Source organism: Vombatus ursinus, unplaced genomic scaffold, assembly GCF_900497805.2.
Source record: "Vombatus ursinus unplaced genomic scaffold, bare-nosed wombat genome assembly UNPS02014772.1, whole genome shotgun sequence".
In the NCBI taxonomy this organism is placed as follows: domain Eukaryota; kingdom Metazoa; phylum Chordata; class Mammalia; order Diprotodontia; family Vombatidae; genus Vombatus; species Vombatus ursinus.
This window is the reverse complement of record NW_020954550.1, coordinates 8,112,598-8,134,864: the sequence shown is the minus strand read 5'-3', so window position 1 is coordinate 8,134,864 and position 22,267 is coordinate 8,112,598.

Genomic DNA, 22,267 nt, shown 5'->3' with positions numbered 1-22,267 from the left:
GCAAAAGAGCAACTAACCAAGAAATAACTCATTGTGATATTTAAGTTCCCCACACAATTCATTCTCTGAGAACAAGAAAGGAGAATTCCAAGATGAAATAATACACTCTTGGTTATGATCAGTTTTAGTGTCTATGAGAACAGTTACATAGTTTATAACCTGCTTAAAGAAAATCTGTACTCCTGGGAATAGTTATGGTGCTGACCCTTTAGTGGGTTTTGTGATACGCAGAAAAGTAGGTCAGCTCTCACAATAAAGAATTTACCAAGTATATTACAAACACATTCAGAACACACCTCACAAAGCTGATCTCATCATCCATTCACCATCAGGCATTTATCAAACTCCTACTGTGTGCCAGGGATTGTGTGAAGTATTGAGAATGCAGGATCTTACATTCTATAGAATATAAGATTTTAAATTTAATTTTTTATTTTAATATTTTTGTTTTTAAATTTAAAATAATATTTAATATCAATATTTAAAATAAAATAATTTTAAATTTTAATATTTAAAATAAAATAATTTTAAATATTAATAAAATAATATTTATTTTAATTTAAATTTAATATTTTAAAGTTCAAGGCAATTTGGGGGGAGTTACTAGTTGCTGTGGGACAGGAGGATTGAGAAGGGCTTCATATGGTATTTCAGCTGAGTTTTAGAAGAAAGTACGGATTCTTAAGAGAAAGAGGTGAAGAGGTGAACTCCAGACATGGAGTAAAGACCATCTGTGCAAAGACAAGGAGAAGGGAGATGAGGTGTGTGTTAGGAAAGCCACTTTGGCTGGACTGAAGTGCCTCTGAAGGGAAATAACATAGAATTATACAACTAGCAAATAACTGAGAAATTAGATCATCAGATTTTGAGGTGAAAAGAAGCTTAGAGGTCATCTAACCAACCCTTCATTTTGGAAATTTAGAGTGTAAGAGGTAAAGAGGATTCAAAGTCTAAGCCTTTGATGCCAAACCCATGGTTCTTTCCAACAGAGAAACCTCTTTCCAAGATGTCAGTGTCTGTGCTTTTTAAAATTAGTGTTTACCTTGGTTTTTAGGTAATGAAGAGGCAGCCACAAAACTTGGGAAAACCTGAATTCATGTCCATCCTCTAGTCCACGTTTTGACTTTGTGATATGGGGCAAGGTGCAGCCTCTCATTCTGCTAGCTAATTCTGTAACACTAAGTTGTCCGGAATGCATTGACTTGCGTTGGGACATGGAGTTTCCTCATCTGAATTTCATATGCCAGTGAAATCACAGGTCCAATTCCTATCCTTTTAGATGAAGAAAGATTTCAAGAAGAAAGAAAATATTTAAAATCTTCTAGAAAGGGAGGAAGTGCATTATTAAAGGAAAGGTACATTTATCAAGCACCTACTATATGCCACTATGCTAAGCCCTTTACAGAAAATTTCTTTTGATCCTCACAATAACCCTGAGAAGTGCTATTGTGATCCCGCTTTTATAATTGAGGAAACTGAGGCAGAGGTTAAGTGACTTGTCTGGGGTTACACAGCTAGGAAGTGTCAATGGCTGAATTCGAACTCAGGTTTTTTTAACTCTAGGTCTAATACTCTACCACATTAGCAGTCTTTTAGATGAAGCGTGACCTCAGAATGTCATTGCCCTATATAATAATAAGATTAACAATATGTTAATAAATTAATAATATAACAATTCTACTAATAACTTTCATTTGTATGCTGAAAACCCATTTTGGTCCAGACCACATTGATTATTTTGTGGGATTCACACAATAACCCTGTAAGGAAGAGAGTATAGACATCATGTCCCTATTTTACAAGTGAGGAAACTGAAGCGCCCCATGACTTGCTTAACTAAACATTCAAGCTACATCATCTAATTCCACCAATAATGATAATAATAATAATTGCTAGATTTTTAGTGTCTTAAGGTTTGTAAAACACTTTACAAATATCTCATTTTATCCTCACGACATTTTACAGATGAAGAAACTGAGGCAAACAGAGCTTAAGTGACTTGCCAGGATCACACAGCTATTATATCTGAGGCTGGATTTGAACTTAGGTCTACCTGACTACTGGCCCAGAGCTCTATCTATCCACTACCCATCTGCTACTTTTCTAAGAAGCATAATTACTTTAAGTTAGAGAAGTAAGTTTTTCTGCAAGCATAGCTGTGGTTTTCTTGCATCTTACTTACCAGCTTACTTTTTAACCTGGAAGAACACAACTTTGATTTTATGCTGAAAGGAAAAGGAATAATAGATGGATGGAGGATAAATGGTTCAATTTATAAAAAAAAAATTTATAGCCAACTTTTCAAGAATTCTTTTCCACAAATGATTTGAGCTGGGATATAGACAACAACTGATTTTTTTTTATGAGTAAGTTCAGTAAAATTGGTTTAAAGTTTCATGTTTGTTTCAAAAAGTAATAACTTTGCTGGATCTGGGTAGAAATGTTGTTTCATATCAATTGACTTTTTGTGAGTATTACCCCAGTGAGGTATCGTCAAGAGCTGGCCCTAGAGCCAGAAACACATGGGTTGAAGTCTATTCTCTGATGTATAGACTAGCTCTTTGACCCTGGACAAGTCACTTAACCTCAGTGCCCCCAGATAACTTTTTAAACTGTTAAGTAAATAGAAAAGATACTGATCTGCATTGGTCTAGGGAGTTTCTTCACCAGCAATACCCTATGCCAATTAAATCACAGGTCCAGCCTAAAATTTAAAAATAAAAATTCGGAAGCTACACTTTAAATTAAATCAAAATGTTGCACTTAAAATTAAACCATTCTCTTAGAATTTTTAGTACTTTTACCAACAAAGAAACATCCTTCTCCATGGTACAGTGGGAAGATCAAGCAAGTAGAAGGCAGAGGACCTGAGTTTGAAGTCCATCCTCACTGTGTATATGACTGGGTAAATCACTTCTCTGGGCCTCGGTTTCCTCATCTGTAAAGTGAGGGGACTGAACTAAATGATGAAGGTCCCCTTTGAATTTAAACCCGTGATTCTCTGACCTTTAGGACTGTGGCATTTGTTTTCTTTTGCCCTAATCTTGTTTCCCTAATGATATAAATTTCTCAAAGGCAGGAAGTTAAATTTTAAAGCATGGGCAGTTAGATGGCACAGTGGATAAAGCACCAGACCTGGAGTCAGGAAGAACTGAGTACAAATTTGACCTCAGACACTTTCTAGCTGTGTGACCCTGGGCAAGTCACTTCAACCTGTTTGCCTCAGTTTTCTGATCTGTAAAATGAGCTGGAAAAGGAAATGACAAACCACTCCAGAGTCTTTGCCAAGAAAACCCCAAATGGGGTCACAAAAAATTGGGCACAACTGAAAACAACATATTTAAAAGCAATGGCAAGCAAAAGAAGCTTTCACGTGAAAACTTTTCAGGGTGATTCCAATTCAGGTTGTGGGAGCAGATATCAGGTGGTTTCGGAGGCAGGCCAAGTCAAAGACAAGCTGACGGTTGATCAAACTTCAGTCCACATTGTTCTGCTGTGTTAACAGGTATGCCCACATTTGACTCTGAATTTTATTAGGTTTCTCGAACAGATTCAGATCTGGAGTGTCACAAGCATGGACAGGGACAAAACTCTAAGGCCCCTTTGACTGTGGTATCACTTCAAAGGAAGTTCCAGGTCATATTGTGAAAATTCCAAAACATCTAGTTCCATATTCCCTTATAACTGGGCCATTAAAATCCTTCTTGGTTTTAAACTGAGAATTTGTGGATAGGTGAAGAATCATCAGACAGGAAAACTAATCATTCTGAGTAATAGTATTCCTTCTAATTAATCAACAGGCCATTACCCATCTAATAAATTTGGTTCATAGCACAAAAGGAACATGAGAGAGCAGAGCTATATTAATTATAGAAATTTGCTCCCTGATGTGTAGGCCAGACATTAAGCAACCATGGGGAGGGTTTTTCTATTTGTACTGTGCTTATTGGCCTTAAATTGGGATCCAGATCAACTTCACATAGACTCCATTTCTTTTACTCCTGTTGGGATCACCATTGAAGTCAATCCAAGAAGCTGAAGGTGGCTCAATGCATAGAGAGCTGGAATGGGAGTCCAGAGTTCAAATCCTGCCTCAAACTATGAGTCTATGTATGCCTGGGCAAGTTACTTAACCTGTCTGCCTCAGTTTCCTCTTCCATAAAATAGGAATAATAAAAATATCATCCACCTCAAAAACCTCAGGGTTTTTGTGAGGATCAAAATAAATAATATATCTAAAGCACTTTGCAAACTTTAAAATGCTATATAAAAGCTATCATCATCATTATTATTACAAATCTTTAAATAGCATGAAGGTATTGGCAGCCCTTCTTATCATTTGACATTGCTTCTGCAAAAATATTCTGACCCATACCCTAAACCTTCTAAAAGGATCTTCTCCCAGAGTTTTCAAGTTCATACTCTTGCTCCCACAACCTAGGACCAGGGAAAGAATTATTACAATATATTAGTGCCCTACTCTTTGGCTGTATGGCTTGTAGGGGGTTTCAGTGGGGAAAGTGCAATGTATGTAGTACAGTGGGGAAAAGCATTGGATTTGAAATCATAGGACCTAGGTTCAAACATTTTTGTAACATTAAAGAAGCCTCTTAACCTCATTGTGCCTCAGTTTCCTCACCTGTAAGATGTAGGGGGTTGAACAAGATGGCCTATGAGATCCTTTCCCTTCTAAATCTACGATCTCATGAATCACCTGCCCCCAATTTTATTACTCAAACGTTATCAAGATGGGGCAGCTATGTGGCGCAGTGAATAGCTTGCCAGGCTTAGAATCAGGAAGGCTCATCTTCCTGAGTCCAAATTTGACCTCAGACACTTACTGTTTCACCCTGAGCAAGTCACTTAACCATGTTTGCCTCAGTTTGTTCATCTGTCAAATGGGCTGGAGAAGGAAGTGGCAAACCTCTCCAGTATCTTCGCCAAGAAAACCCCAGATGGGGTCACAAAGAGTCAGACACAACTCTACAACAACAACGAAAACAACAACATTATCAAGATGGTAGGATCGTATATTTATCACTGAAAAAAACCTTGGAGGTCATTTAGTTCAACTCTCTCATTTTACAAATAAGGTCATTAAGACCCAGAGAAGGTAAATGACTTCCCCAGCGTCTCCCTGATAAACAGTAACGGGGAAAGCTTGGATCTGAACACAGATCTGCCTTTGTTCTTGCCTTTGTACCAAGATGTTCTTGCTTTCCATCGGGAAGAGGTCCTGTCCTTTAAAAGAATAGGAGGCAGCTCAAGGGGGCTCTATGGTCTCTCCAAAGCGGGTTTCTGGGCCCAAGTTGGCACTTTGTCACACCTGCCATCTCACCCCAGCCCTTCCCATCCTAGGAACCCATGGCAGCTGGCAGGAGCTCCCTCCTCCTCCTCTGGTTCATACGTGCTTATCTCTTGTGTGCTTAGCAGGGTCCCTCTTGGCTCATGCTAGGCTTTGCTACCTTATGCATATTTGATAGCCAGTGTGGCCTTAGGTTCAAATCCATTAGCTCTTTGGTCACCCCAGGCATTTCTACAGGCAAATGGGACTCATTAGCAACAGAACCTCACAGGAAATACACAGCTGCGGCCCCAGGGAGCTTTGGAACAATACATCCTAAAGAACAAAATCACCATATCTTATTTATAACATCACTAGGTGATCTTAGAAAGCAATCTCTGTACTATAAATTTCTGACTGCATAATCTATGCCTTTCACTGCTTTGCATGAAAGCCCTTCAGAAAGGTAATTTGTTTCAGAGGCTGAAGGCCTGCCTAGCGTACGTTTTGACATGCCACCCAGGGTCAGACCTGACTTCCAGTTGTTTGAAATGTCAGTCTGTTCATGGAAATGGATGGGAGGGGAAATCTGTTGCATGTAATTACTAATTATGGCCCCATGCATATTTGTTGTTCTCCACCTAAAAAAAAAAATTATTGATGCCATCGTAAGCTGAGAAACCCTTCATAAATATTCAGTGGCCATATCAACCAGCTCTCTTAGGAGATGACTGTGGCCCTGTGGGCTGAAGGATGTTGATATCTCCAGACCCTGAAGCAGGCACCTGGCCTTTACAAAGTCTTCATATGTCACACCGGCATCACCATGTCCTAGGGTTGTAACCTGTCTAAAAACAATCCCTAGTCTGCCATTTCTGTCCTCTAGAATATACATATGGTGATAAATGATGTTCTTCAGAAGCCATTCATGAAACTGAGAGATCCCTCCTTAGCTTGGGCCTGGAGGCACCACTGTGACTGGTCCCCTGGCAACCCCCTTCTCCTTGGGAAGTGGTCATCCATAAAAATATGTGGCTGGAAAAATGTATTTGAATACACAGAGCAGTAGGGAAAGTCACCATTTTTACCAGTGCAGAGTGGGAGGAAAAACATTTCACAAGAGATTGTTTCTTTATTTTTAAAATTTTTATACAGATTGGCACTTCTCTGATTAGATTTTGGGATAAATATATGTTGTATACTTGTAATGCCTTTTTTTTTGTGAGTTAGTGTGAATAGCAGTTTGGGTTGGGGCAGGGGGGTACAAGGAGAAAGTATGAAACTCGATGATTTAGATGGGCATTTTTGATAACAAATTATTTTTGTGCAAGTCTCAGGACTTTGCTATATATACCTGGGGCCTAATGGTCATTCCTTGAGCCAAGTGGAAGAAGGAATGATCCATAGGTGAGCTAAAGGAATAGAGCTAGAGACCCACTGAAAAGGCTTAAAAGGTTACATCAGTCTCCAGTAACTTTAAAGGTTACAGAGGGCCAACAACTTGAATCATTTGCTATAAAACTATTAATCTTTTTTTTAAAGCACCCAAATACAAAAGATAATCGTAACATTCTAGGACAGAATAAAATATTAGTTTTGCAATTCAGTGGATTCAAGCTTTCCTTATGAGTAATGTGGATTTGAATGAAAAAATCAGTTTTGTTACAAGTTCAGACTAAATAGCACAAGTTTGTAAAGTACACGGCCAGAACGGGGACTAGCAGATTGGAGAACTGGATTTAAAGCCTGGTAGACCTAGTTTCAAATATTGTTTAAGACAGTTATTAACTGTGTGACTCTGGGCAAGTCATTAAACTTCTCTGGGCCTCAGTTCCCTCATCTGTAAAATGAGGGGGTTGGGCTTAATGGCCTCCAAGTTCCCTTTCAGCTCTAAATCTTTGATCCTATGGTCTTGAGCTGGAATTAAGGGCTGTTTGTGGGTGTCTCAATACATATGTTTTTTTTAACACTATTTTTGAGTTTCAAATTCTTGCTCTACCTCCAACCCTTCCTCCATCCGTTGAGAAGGTAAGCAAAATGATACCCATTATACATGTGAAGTCATGCAAAACATATTTCTATATTAGCCATCTCTTAAAAAATAAAAGAAGTGAAAAAAAATTGCTTCAGTCTGCACTCAGAGCTCATCAGTTCTCTTTCTGGAGGTGGACAGCATTTTTCAACATGGATCCTTTGGAATTGTCTGTGATCATTTTCATGATCAGAAACACTAAGTCTTTCACAGTTTATTGTCGTTACAATATTGCTATGACTGTGTACAATGTTCTCCTAGTTCTGCTCATTTTACTTTGCATTAGTTCATAAAAGTCCTCCCAAGTTTTTTCTGAAACTTGTGGCACAATAGCATTCCATCACAATATATATCACAACTTGTTCAGCCATTCCCCAATTGATGGGCATCCCCTCGATTTCCAATTCTTTTCTACCACAAAAAGAGCTGCTATCAATAATTTTGTTCATTTAGGTTCTTTTCCTTTCTGTTTGATCTCTTTGGGATACAGACTTAATGGTGTTATTGTTGGGTCAAAGGGTGTGCACAGTTTTGTACTTTATAGTTTTATGTTTTATTTTATATTTTATAGCCCTTTGGGCATAGTTTCAAATTGTTCTCCAGAATGGTTGGACCAGTTCATAGCTCCACAGACAGTGCATTAGTAAATGGGCAGTATACATCAAAGGCAATACAGATAAACAGGCTATTTCTGGCTGAGGACTATGTATTTGAAGAAAGATTTAATCTTCAGGATGTCTAAGGAGGCAGCAATAACAGTGTGATGGAAAGAGCAGTATAACCGGAGTCAAATCATTCAGGTTAATATCCCAGTTCTGCTACCTGTGTGACCTTGGGTGAGTCATTTAACCCCTGTGGCCTTGGGGTCCTTGTTTGTAAAGGAAGGGGCTGACTTCAATGACCTCTAGGCTTTCTTCCAGCTCCAAGATTGAGGATAAGTAATAGGATCAGAGATATGAAACTGGAAGTTACCACAGTGGCCATCTAGTCCAGCCCTCTCCTCTTACAAACAAGGACAGTGAGGCCCACAGAACTTAAGTGACTTGTCCAAGATCACACAGATAGCAAGCACAGAGCCAGGATGCTTTCCACTGCACCATCCAGTGTATGACTAGGAACTCTACTTTCACAAATGAATGTGACCCTAAGACTACTCTAAAGAGAGATGGAATGGGTGGTTAGTGCAAGTAAGCATCTGGAAAATGGGGGATGGATGGGACCCGTGCCTTTGACAAGACTTACACTGGGTGGTGAAATAATGCCATACCAAATGCCAGTCTAGATCACAAAGCCTTCAGCTGTGTCCCTGTGGCCTTGATCTTGCAAAGGAGGGAAAGTTAAGCACTGGCCCTTTCCTGTCAAACACAGAAAACTCCATTTAAAGGACAAGGATGGATTGCTAACATATTCTGCCCACGGGTGAAGGAGTGCTTAACACATGCTTCTAGCCTCAGGGGAAAAGTGTTATTTAAGAATTTAATTTTTTAATTTAAACCTTTAAGGTACAGCTTAAGCACCATCTTCAGTATGAAGCCTTTCCTGATCTCCTGAACTGCTAGTGCCCTCTTTCCTAAACTCCTTTGTATATATTAGTATTTATTCACTTTACGCTATCTCTCTCTCTATTTTTTTGTATTTGTCTCCCTCATTAGAATATACATTCCTGATGGGGTGTATGTGGTGTTCAGGGAGGACTAGCACCTCTGGTGTGAGGGCTGCCGAGCCCTTTTCTTGTCTGCTCATGCACCTTTGCTGTCCACCACTCACCCAACACTCACCTGTGACTCTAAGAAGCTGTGGCATGTGCAGCGGCCATGCCCTAGTAAAACCATCTTGGCAAACGGGCTAAACCAGGTTGAGAGTAAATGAAGGCCTCAAACCCATCAGTGAGTTAGGTGGATGTTTACCTCAAGCATGTGAAGACTTCCCCTGGCAGAATTGGGTGGATGAGGACAAATTGTTCCAATGACCATTAAGGCAGCTGAAGCAGGTGCTGTGGAGCGCCTGGTCAGACACTGAAGACACCAAGGTCATCCACTGCATCCCAGGCCATCACCAGTCATCCTGACTTTTGTCCTGCCACTGGACTTTGATGACTCTGGAAGAGTGAGGCTGATGACTTTGTGCAACTCTGCCTCACTTCCCACCCAGTTCACACACAAGTCAAGACATCACCCTGTGAGGTCAGTTATCCTCTTCCAACATGAAGGACAAACAACAACAACAACAACAACGTTTCTTGTAAGCAGGGATTTCATTCCGTGTCCTTGCATCCCCAGCATCTAGCACAGTACCAGGCACATAGTAGGGACTTAAGAAATGCTAGCTAATTAAGAATTAGGAAAAGAAACTTTCAATGAAACCCTTAGGTAGAAAGGAAAATTTAGGTCACCTAAGTTGATTCCCTGTTGCCTTCTGGGGGATTTCCCCTCAACCACTGAGGACAGATGAGTTCCTTAAAACTTCATAGTAAATTATTTTATGGATCATCTCTACTGCTATAAATACTAGTACCACAATCACTCCTACAATGATGAGGACTTTCTTATTGCTACCTAATCTAAATCTCCCTTGCATATACATACATACATACATACATACATATATATATATATACACACACACACATACACACACACACACACACACATATTCTTCATTGTTTGCTTTGTATGCAGTGAGAGGTGAACAACATTGTTTCCCTATCCCTCATCTTACCTCCTATTACTTAGTAAATGAAAAGAACAAACTTGAAAAGATCTTTCTTTTGTGTTTTGGCAACCAAGAAAATTTCAAATAAAACTTACTAGAGAGTTGTACAAAGCCACTGTGATGTTGTCATTTTTCATTTTAAAATGTTGAGACTTCCAAAGAAAAATGCACTCACTCCATAATTTGCTATTGAGTTATTAGTGATGAATGGAGATCTTGGGATGAGCATAACTGGCTCCCTGACTCCTGGGTGCTGCAATTCATCCTCCAAGTCTCCTTGGATGGAAACTGGCCAGCTTTTATGGACCACTGTGTTGTTTGCTCAAACACGCTATGAAATGCAGGGTCAGCTCACGGAGCTCTGGCATACAATAATAACACATTTTTATAGGAGTAACTTGTCAGGACTAAGAACAACATGTGATACATAAAACCAATAAACACACCAAGTATACAGATTCTGGCCTCATAATCAAGATAAAGTAATAAAATTGACAGCAGCCATCAAAACACTCCCATTCTGACTTTGCACTGGAATTTACTGTTGCTTAAAACAGAGCAGCTGTCATAAAATATTAGATTAGAGCAAAGTTATGCAGTTGCAAGTACACACAATGGGCTGGGTACCTGCATGGTAAATCAAATCAAAGCAGAGAATTAGAGACTTTTCCAAACTTCGAACATTTTGATACAAGCAAGATATTAAAACACACACACACACACATACACACACACACACACACACACACACACACTAAATACAAAATATCCGACTGGACCGGTAAGTCTTGGCAGTGGAGACAATGATTCCTCTTTCTAGTTTTAACTCCAACAAGCCCAATGGATCCATTACTGCATTGACATGAGTATTCCCTTCATGGGCTCAACATACAACTTCCCTATGCCTTCTCATTTTGTGAAATTCTTACTGATGCTTGCTCACAGATTTTCCACAGTGAGAGGTGAAGGTCTTCTCCTTGGTCTCAAGTTTCCATTCATGTCTGCCAATGGAGCACTGGGGCTCTTCATCTGTTATCACTCTTCTTTTGACACATGACTGAGGCACCTCCTTTTCCTATTATACATTGCCTACTTGATATCTTGACACCACATCTTGTACTTAGCTTCCTCAAACCCACCATGCATTCCTTGATAGCCTTTTGAGTCACATGTAATTTGGATTTCTCAGAGATTGCAGTGTTTCAAGTTTCATAACCATACAGCATCACCACAAAACCAGTTGTTAGAAAAAGATAAGTCTTTGCTTCTTGCTTGGTATTGTTACAAACATTGTATAGTGGATAGAGTGCCAGGACTGGAGTCAGGAAGATTTAAGTTCAATCTGGTCTCAGACACTTACTAGCTGTGTGACCCTGGGCAAATCACCTAACCTCTTTGCCTCAGTTTTCTTAACCATAAAATGGAGATCATAACAGCACCTAGCTCGTAGAGCTTTTGTAACAATCAAATGAGATAATATACATGAAAAGCGCTAGTAACAGTGCTTGGCATATAGTAGATGCTATGTGAATACTTATCCACCCCCCCCTTTTTTCACAAGCAAGTTATTTTATTAACAGGGATATGCTACTTGCCAATAAAAAGGTCATTGACTAACCTCAGATTCATGCCAGAGACCCTGAGCAGAAGGACAGTTCCCTTTTTTATAGGTTTTGGAGAGGATAAAACAAAGAACAGAACAAGGTCTGTGACATCATGGGGTTGAGGGCTACATTGTCAGTTACATTAAGGAAAGGGGCATATGTACAAACCTGTGATCAGGCCCAACTCTGTCTCTAAGGAATGCTTTTTGTAAATTTATGACTCCTAGTTGTAACTCTAGACCACTGATAGTGAGCCAGCCTGCCCTTTTCTTTACAAATTCAGTCTAGTTCTCTTTCTCCTCACCCTTTATTATTTAATTCTGGGCCTGGACTTTTTGTCTAATTGTAGAGCTGGTCCCAGATTTGTATACTGGTATATAAAAGTTCAGTGCATTGGCCAGCCAGTTATATAATGTAGTCTGAGCTATAAGAGTTTTCATCCATTTTGTTTTTCCTTATGGATTTCAAATCCAGTATCTTTTGAATGACCATGTACCTTAGCAAAAAAAGTTCTGCAACTTTCCAGGGATTGATGTAGCCAACACAAGGTCGTTCACCAACAGGAGCATCTGGAGACCCTCACTACACCTTGGAAATCCCTCCTCCCCATTAGAAAGCTCCCCAGGACATTGGCCATCCCAGGGGCAATTATCTTTAGTGGATATCTCTCTGTTGAATGCTTCACCCAGCTTTGTTCACCAGAGGGTCATTGGTCGGTTCTAAACTACTATTTAAATCTGTGCCAGTTTGAAATATCCTGAGGGTAGCAGAGCAAGCTAGTACTACTCAAGCTTGGTTTACTTGATAGGGCATTTGCCCAGGGCTAGTACAAGAAAATCTTCTTTCTATACTGGACTGGAGGGGAGGAGTCAAGGGAAAAAGAGAGTTTATACAGTAAGTATAGTTCTACTCTCAAGCAACAGCAGCACAGTTGTTTAATTGTTACAGTTGCATCTGACTCTTCATGACCCCATTTGAGGTTTTCTTGCAAACACACTGGAGTAGTTTGACATTTCCTTCTGTAGCTCATTTTACAGATGAGGAAACTGAGGCAGACAAGGTGAAGTGACTTGCCCAAGGTCACACAGCTGACAAGTGTCCGAGGCCGGTTTTGAACTCAGAAAGATGAATCTGACTCCAGGGCCAGCGCTCTATGCGCTATGGCACCACCTAGCTGCCCAATAAGATCATATCTACCTTTAATCTAACTATAAGATTGATGAAAAACATGCAAGTGTCACGTGGCATACTGAAAACAAGGTTACAAAGATGGTTGGACTTTTGCCTTATTTCTAGACTTGGTTCCCACCTTGGTTCTGAAAATCAAGCTGCACATGTCTGGACATCTGAAGAAACTGGCTCTATAGATCAAGAGTTCTTAATCTGGGGTCTATCACCTTAAAAAAAAATTAGTTCAGTATAATTGATTTCAATATAATTGGTTTCCCTTGTGATCCTGTGTATTTTATTTTTATACATTTTAAAATATTGTTTACTATATCAGATTGTGCACAGTCTTGGGGAGGGAGGCGGGGACGGGGGGAGGGAGGCGGGGACGTAGGGAGAGAAAAATTTAAAATTCAAAAACTTATGGAAGTGATTGTTGATAAGTCAAAATGAATTAATAAAAAAAGAAAAAAATATTCTTTAAAAGAAGGCAATAGGTGTTACCCAAATTCCCGAGGAGTCCACAACACAAAAAAAGTTTAAGAAATCCTACTCTTCATGTCAATTCCCAATGGCCCATGTTAGGGTCCATGGGGTTTTATGCAGAGATAGACAGGTGGGCAGATAGATAGGTGAACAGCTAGGTGGCACAGTGGATAGAGCGCTAGCCCTGGAGTCAGGAGGACCTGAGTTCAAATATGACCTCAGACACTTACTAGCTGTGTGACCCTGAGCAAGTCACAACAATCTTGTTTGCCTCAGTTTCTTCATTTGTAAAATGAGCCAAAGAAGGAAATGAAGAATTGGACACGACTAAACGAAACAAAGGAATCTGCAGCCTTTTACAAGCATACTAATCTGAGGTAAGTAAGCCTCAGGTACCTTTGAATACAACAATGTGAGTAAACCAGAAGAGGACAAGCAGGGTTTGGTAGAATTCCTGCTTTCACGAATTTGTCAGTCATTCTAGATGTTTCTGTCTACATGTCCTGTCCCTCTTCCCTGTGGAAGAAGGAGCCCAGTTTAACCAGCTTTATGTTGTAGAAAACAGGGGAGAAAGAAACACGAGTGGCCTGCCATTCCTGAAATTTCCCCAGCCCCCTTTGTTATTTTTGTATGTGTCGTATTCCTCGTTAGATTTTGAGCTATGAAAAGGCCTCTCTTCTACAAGGTGCTCGGCACATAATGAGCAATTAATTTTTGTTGGAGCTTAAGCCATACAAGATCTTAGGGCAGGGTGGTCCTAGGAAGTCTAGACCAGAAGCTGTGTGAGAAAAGACACAGGGCTGCTACAAACTATTAAGTCAGGTGGAAAGGCTGACAAGGCCAGAGGAGTCAGTGAGTAGTGTAGATCTAGGCAGGCAGGAGTCCAAATTAAAGGAAGAACAGAGAGGTACTGCAGGTCCTTCTAGGCGGGCAAGGGCCACAACCCAGGAGAATAAGGCAGCAGGAATTTTTAAAAATATTAAACAAAAAAAAAACCAAACAGGATCAGAGACTGTAGAACAAAGGTAAAAGACCCAGACGAAAGGTCTGGACTACAATAGTTTCCAAGTAACAGGCCTGGAAAAATGAAGCTGAATGTCAAGCTAAAAGGTTGCTGGGGGAAGGGTTCATTTTATGTTTCCTGGCCAGGGCCAGGACTGACCTCTGAGAGCATAGGTGGGCTCAGTCTCCCCGCTGGTGCAGATATGGGGTGCCAGGAAGCACAGACAGGGGCAATATCTGTCGCATCCATCCACAAAAGTAGAATTTTTCTTTTGCAAAAGTAACAAAAGCTTTCCCTGTGGGCATTAACTGACCCCTTGATTAACACCCAGGAAAAGAAGAGGGCAAGGAAACCAGGGCTAAACCTCCCGATTCCTGCTCTTAGCTCTTTACCTTATCTGGGCAAGATACAACTGCATAGGATTAAATGGGGCCTTCGTTGTCGGTCAACTCAGCGCTTCACAGAAACATAGAATTTGCCTAAGAATTCAAAATAGTAGCCACTGTTAATATAGCGCTTCGAGGTCTGCAAAATGCTTTGCAAATATCACCTCCTTTGATGCTCTCAGCCCTGTGAAATAGAAGTATATATTTAGGCAGGTAGAGGTCCAAATTAAAGGAAAAATAGGTGCTAAAGGTCCATCTAGATGGATCAGGCTAGCAACCTAAGAAGTTAAATAAGGCAGCAGGAATTGAAAAGAAAAAATTTACATATGGTGAAACTGGGTTGGAAAAGGTTAGTGACTTGCCCAGGATTACACAGCTAGTAAAAGTCTGAGGCAAGATTCAAATTCAGGGCTTCCTGATTCCAAGTCCGGCGCTCTGCTCCCTGTATACCTACCTGCCTCAGGCAAAACAGTACTGTACCTCATCTTTAATAATTGCTAATAGCTAGCATTTGAATGGCATTTTAAGGTTTGTAAAGTCCTTTCAAATGTTGTCTTATTCTCACTGCAGCCCTGAGGTGGGGGTTATTATTATCCCCATTTTACAGATGAGGAAACTAAGGCACAAATAGGCTAATCAACTTGCTCAGGATTCAGACTAAGTATGTGAGGCCAAATTTGAACTCTGGTCTAGGTGGTGCAGTGGATTAGAGTGCATGGCCTGAAGTCAGGAAGACTCATCATCCTGAGTTCAAATCTGGCCTCAGACTCTTACTAGCTGGGGGACCCTGGGCAAGTCACTTCACCCTCTTTGCCTCAGTTTCCTCATCTGTAGAGTGAACAGGAGAAGGAAATGGCAAACCACTCCAGTGTCTTCTCCAAGAAAACCCCAAATGGGGTCGTGAAGAGTTAGACACAACTGAACAACAACTTTTTGACTCCAGATCCAGAAATCTAAATATCTCTAGACTGCCTAAATATTAACATCAAGCTTGCTTTGTAGAAACATAATCGTCTCCAAGGGTGTTTTGTTCTTTATGGCATTTGGAGAGCTGAGCCACCACCTCTCACTGAATTGATGAAAACCTTCAGTTCATTAGAACCAAGGCCCCCTTTCTTACCTCCAGCAAAGGTTAGGGGACTGAACTAGGGCTCCCTGCCATGCACGTTTGGGGAATATTGTCTTGTGAGCCTGGCTGAAGCTGTAATTTGGACAGCTGTGCACATGCTGGTTCTCAGCTCCCCCAGGGCCTGCCTGGGAATGAACAGTGAAGTAGGCTGTATCTGCCAGGACAGCACCAATACAGACAGGGCCTCTGGGTTTTTTCTCAATGTGTCTTCTCAGGGTGTGGATCTGTTGTCACAATTCAAAGCTACAATTACATAATCAAAAGGGGAATCCCTCCCTTCCGCTCCTTCCCCCTCCCCAAGCAAAACTTTCAGCTTTATTTCCAGAATTTAAGTCCCTTCAGAAACATAGAAAAGGACAAGTAAAAAAAAGAAATGGAATCCATGGGGCATCGACAAGGGCTTCCTGTCCTTCCCAGTGTTCCACCTGCTACCTCAAGATGTTTTTTCCCAAGGTAGTAATGACATGGAGAAGGAGGGCCAAGTGGTTAACTCTGCTTTGGAAAGTGCTCCTGAAATCAGATTGAAATAAAATGACAAATGGAATACTCATAATCCTGAAGTTGGGCACAGATACCTGTGAAGAAGGCCCTAAAATAATGAATAAATAGCTTCCCCAAATCCCACGTACACCCCTAGCAACCAAACCGATAATATTGGTTGGTGACCAGAATTAGCTATGGTCAGAAGTGCCAAAAATATTTATTAAGCACTCATTTATGTGCCAGGCATTGCTGGAGATATAGAGAAGAAAATAGTTTGAAAATAGTTCCTCAAGGAACTTACATTTTGTAGGGGGAAATCATGTACACTGATAAGCAAATACAAAATATTTACTAAGTATTGGGGGGGAGGAGCTAACAACGGGAAGATCAGGAATGGCTTCTTGTAGCTGCTAACACTCCAAGAGGCTTATGGGAGGGGTACATTCCAGGCATGAAGGACAACCTGTACAAAGGCAAACAGGAGGGAGATGGGATGTTTAAGGAATGGTAAGTAGACCAAATTGTCATGAACACCCAAGGGGTAAGTAGCATTCAATTATTCTGGAAATAGGGGCAGCTAGGTGGTGCAGTGAGTGAATAGAGCACCAGCCTTGAAGTCAGGAGGACCTGAGTTCAACTATGGCCTCAGATCAAACACTTGACACTTACTTGCTGTGTGACCCTGGGCAAGTCACTTAACCCCAATTGCCTAAAAAAAAAAATATTCTGGAAATGATTACTTAGTCCCCTGGAAAGGTCAAGGCCATCCACTGCATCCTGGGAATCTTGACTTTTGTCTTGCTATTGAACTTAGATGACTCCGGAGTAGAGAGTGAGGCTGATGACTCTGTGTAGCTCTGCCTCACTTAAATGCAATTCATGCCCAAGTCAAGATATCACAAGTGATGTCATTGGTCCTCTTTGGAAAATGAAGGATGAATAACAACAACCTTGTCATGCACACCTCAGGGTTTTCTTTTCCCTCTACCTTTCATGCCTCATAGCTCAGTTAATTTCACTGAGGGTAATCTCTCTTCTTCAGTATATCTATCTATCTATCTATCTATCTATCTGTGTGTGTGTGTGTGTATATGTATGTATGTATATATGTGTATATATGTATATGTGTGTGTATGTATATATTTGTATATATGTATATGTATATATGTGTATATATATTTATATATATTATATATATATATATAGGTAAATAGATATAAATCTTCTCCTTCCTCTCTGTTTTTTGATTCTTGCCCAATTAGTTACCTTGGAAAAAACCTTTCCTCCCTTTCTCTGCCTCTGTTCTTTCTATTTGACTTTAATTAAGGCCAAGAAGGCAAAAAAAAAAAAAAAGCTAGCAGTACTCCCTGGGCCACAGGAAATGAATGCCATCAATTTCAAGGCAGAATTAAACAAGGCGGGGAAACAGTGACGCCCATCTCCACAGCCCTAGAAATGCTCAAAGATCCTCCTTAGCATAGGTCTCTTAGTCCCTCCTTCCATCTGCCTTTTCTTTCTCTGTAAAGCAAGTGTTCTTCCCCTCCAGCACTGAAGATAAATAAACTTTTAATCAACTCTATTGTTTTTATTATTTTTGTTTTATTTAATAACTTGTACTGCAGCAGTGTTGGTTGGGGGCTATATTCATTGTAAATATCTTTTGACTTGAAAAATTCAAGGAACTGTATTCCTTTAGGAATATAGTTAAAGGAACTTAAAGGAACTCCTATTCCTTTAGGGATTGAACAGGACTTGGTGAGATGACTTAAGAATCTAGTAATAATATTATTTCTATGGGAAAGAGTGTTGCCGGTGTCAAAAGTAGCTTATGATAATTTAAGGGCTACCTGGAGAGCTAGAACTTCAGGGGAGAGGAAATGGTCCTCATTAGGTCTGAAGTCATTAAAAGAAACATGGTCGGAATTTTAATCTTGGGGGTATTTCATACTCTGTAGGATCATGTCCTCCTAAGGGTCTGAGTAGAATAGTGCGACCTCCTGGATAATGAGTTCACATCTGAGATTTTTCTTTTCCAAAGAATGATAGATTTAGAGCTGGAAGAGACCTCAGAGGCCATCTGGTCTACCTCCTTCAATTTATTGATAAGGAAGCCTAGAGAAGTAACATGATTTGCCCAATTGGGGCCATACAGGTTGTAAGTGACAGAGCTGGCTTTTAAGGCCAAGTCCTGGAAATGCAGATCGTGTTTGCTTCCCACTATTCCAAAGTGGCCTTTCTTTTAGTTAGTTGTGCTTTTCTAATTTAAAAGGAGCATTGAAGGTTGTGGTCCTGCTTTAGTGGTAATGTGGAAGATGAATTGGAAAGGGGAGAGAGTGGAAGGAAGACTAATTTTAAGGCTTTCTCAACAGTTCAGCTTGAAAGGTGGCCAGGAACTGAATTGGGCAGGGTGGTGGTGTGTCGAGACAGAAGGGGGTGGATGCCAGAAATATTGAGGATGTAGAATCCACAAGACTTGGCAACTGGTTAGATATGGTGGGTGAAAGAGAAGAGCATAGGCTGACTTCTAGATTATAAACCTTGACCACCAGAAGAATGATGGCACACCTGACAAAAATAAGGAAGCTAGGAAGAGGGGTGGGTTTAGAGGAGGAAATAATGAATTTTGTTAGGGGCACATTGTGTTTGAAGTGTGTCTGAGACATTTAAGTAGGGATTATCAGGTAGGCTGTTGAAACTTGGAATTGGAGATCAGGAGAAAAATGGCCAATGAATATGTAGACTGATTTGCATCAAAACAATAATTGAGGGGCAGCTAGGTGGTGCAATGGATAAAGCATCAGCCCTGGAGTCAGGAGGACCTGAGTTCAAATCCGGTCTCAAACCAGACACTTGACACTTACTAGCTGTGTGGCCCTGGGCAAGTCACTTAATCCCAATTGCCTTGCCAAAAAAAAAAAAAAAGAAAGAAAGAAAAGAAAAAGAAAGAAATAATAATTGAATTCATAGGAGCTGATGAGATAACCAAGGAAGAGAATGTAGAGACAAGAGGGCCCAGGACAGAGCTCTAGGGTTATCAAGCATGGAGGGGGGGACATGGATGATGATTTGACAAAGAAGAGTGAAAGGTAAAAAGAGCCATGACCAAGAATTGTCATTAAAAACCCAGGGAGAAGAGAATTTACAAGAGATTATCAACAAAGCAAGCTTTTCCTTTATCATGGAGGAATTAGGGAGGAAAGTTGAAGACTTTTGAGCAGGGAAGGACCTAGTGAGACCTTTCTTATTGGGCACAGGTTGTTTTAGTGTCTGTGTGAAGGATAGATTGGTGAGAGGAGTGGAGCAAGGAAGCCAGTTAGAAGGCTTTTACTATGGTCCAGTTCAGCAATGATACAGTGCTTTAATCATAATGGGTCTTTGATAAATGTTTCTTGAATTGTTGAAAGTGATAAGAGCCTTAAGATAGCTCTGGGAGCAGAGAGAAGGGAGAGGATAGAAAAGACGTAGCGAAGGTAGAATTGACTACAGATTGGATATGGGGAAAGTGTAGATAAGGAAAGCTGAGTCTAAGGATTCAAGCTTGGATGGATGAGAGGATGGTGAAGTTAGGAGGAGAGGCAGGTTTGGGTGGGAGAGTTTCAGGAGGGGAGAGAGATGAGTTCAATTTTGGACACGTTTAATTTAAGGTGCTAGAGTGGGCCAGCCAGGTGGATATACTTAACAGGGAATGGTTCAGAGAAGAGATTAGGCCTGGATACACAAATGTTGGGGTCAGTGCAGATATGATAATGGAATATATAATTGTGGATGAGATCAGAAAGAAGGACTAGGACAGACTCCTGAGAGGGACACTGATGCTTAAGGCCTGGAGCAGGGGGTAGGGGGTAGGGGAAGGAAGAGAAGAAGATGAAAAAGCAGAAAGGACAGAGGAGTTCTCCAAGAGATAGGAGGAGAATCAGGAGATAGTGTCTTGGAAGCTACGTGACGAGGAGGAGAATGGTGGTCATCAGTGTCAAAAACTGCAGAGAGGTCAAGGAAAAGGAGATCTGAGAAAAGGCCATTGGATTTAGCAGTTAAACTGCTGTTAGTAATGTTTGAGTAGATTCAATAGAGGAGTGGGATTACAAGGAATTTAGGCATAAACGAGTAGTGACATAGGTTGACCCTGGTGGGGAGGGGGAGAGCTCTGCCTTTATTTTCTGTGTATTTTAAAGATTTAAAAAGTGATACCCTTGGATTCTAATCAATCTCTTTTCCTTGGAGAAGGATGGGAGGGTTGGGGGAGGAAGGGAAGGTATCTAACACATCAATCTGAGCACCTGATTGTCAAGAGCTAAGCAAACAGTTCAACCAGTGAAACATGCTCATGGTTCACTGGCCCCAAGATGTCTGCTCTCATCTCTAATAATGAGGAGCGGAAGCTAAGTGAAGTGAGGGAATAGGAAAGGTCTGAGTTCGAACGGGGGAAAGTCAGACGAGTGGGCTGTGCTGAAGGAGGACAAAATTTAAGGATGGAGATCATAGCAGCCTTGCTGAATGATCCTTGATCACATGACCGCTGAGTGGGGTGGGGACCCAGATGCCAATCTAATTGAATAGGTAGATAAAGAAAAGGACACAACTAGCCATTAAATTTGGCTAGCAATTTTGAATTTGCTTCAGGTCCACCAATGGGGCATAAAGAATGAGTCAACAGAAAAAAGATGTAGATTAGGTCATTGAGATCCCCAGGAGCTCGGAGAGGTGCCTACAAGTTCACTAAGGCTTAATGGAGTCCAGTTAGGGAAAGTTAGGTCAATTCTTATCTAAGGAACCAAAGAGCTAGCATAGGTCTTCCACGGGTCTCTAGCCCAAAAGCCTAGGTTATAGGGAAAACTAGGAAATATGGTACAGTACAAAGAACACTATATTTGGAGTCAAAGGCCCTGGTTTCAAATCCTGTCTCTAACACTTATTTTTTGTATGAAGAAGGAGTTGGACTTTCAGATCTCTTCGAGCTAAAAAAAAGTATGATCCTAACATCCTGTGAACTTGTCATGTGACCCAAGAGCTTTCTGAAGGATAAGAGCCATTTGTAACAACCTTCGTAGCTTCTTTCTTTTGACACTGTCACCACCCTGGTACAGGCCTTCATTTCCTCAAGCTTGGACTATTGTAATAGCCTCTGATTTGTCTGTCATCCTCAAGTGTCTCCCCACTCCAATTCATCCTCCATTTAGCCATTAAAGTGATTTTCCCTAAAGCACAAGTCTGACCATGTCACCCCCTACTCAGCAAACTCTGGGAGCTCCCAATTTCCTCTAGGATCAAATACAAAATCCTCTGTTTGGCCTTCAATGCCCCTCATACCCTAGCCCCTCTTATCTTTCCAATCTTCTTACATACTGTCTTCTTTGATACAGTGATTCCGGTCACTTGGCTGTTCTATCAACAAAGCACTCCATTTCTTGGCTCTGGGTATTTGGTCTGGTTGTCCCCCATGCCTGCAATGCTCTCCCTCCTCTGCTCTACCTACTGTATTCCTTAACCTTCTTCAAATCCCAACTAAAATCCCATCTTCTACAGGAAGCCTTTTACAACTCCTTGTAATTCTAGTGCCTTCCCTCTCCTTTCCTATTTATCCTGTATATAGCTTGTTGTAAATATTTGTTTGTTACCTGCCCCTCTAGATTGTGAGCTCCTTGAGGCCAGGGGTTGCCTTTTGCCTCTTTTTGTATCCCCAGTGCTATATCCACAGGATATTTGCAACAGTCCTGAGATTTACTGTCAAAATAAACTTGCTTCCTTTCCCTAATATCTTTTTTTTGGCTAGTCAATGGGGTTAAGTGACTTGCCCAGAGTCACACAGCTAGTAAGTGACAAGTGTCTGAGGCCAGATTTGAACTCAGGTACTACTGACTCCAGGGCCGGTGCTCCATCCACTGTGCCACCTCACTGCCCCTACTATTATCTTTTATATACTGTAATATTTCTTGCTTTGTCCTTGTAGCTCTTTTAGTAAAAACAAAGCAAACAAAACAAAA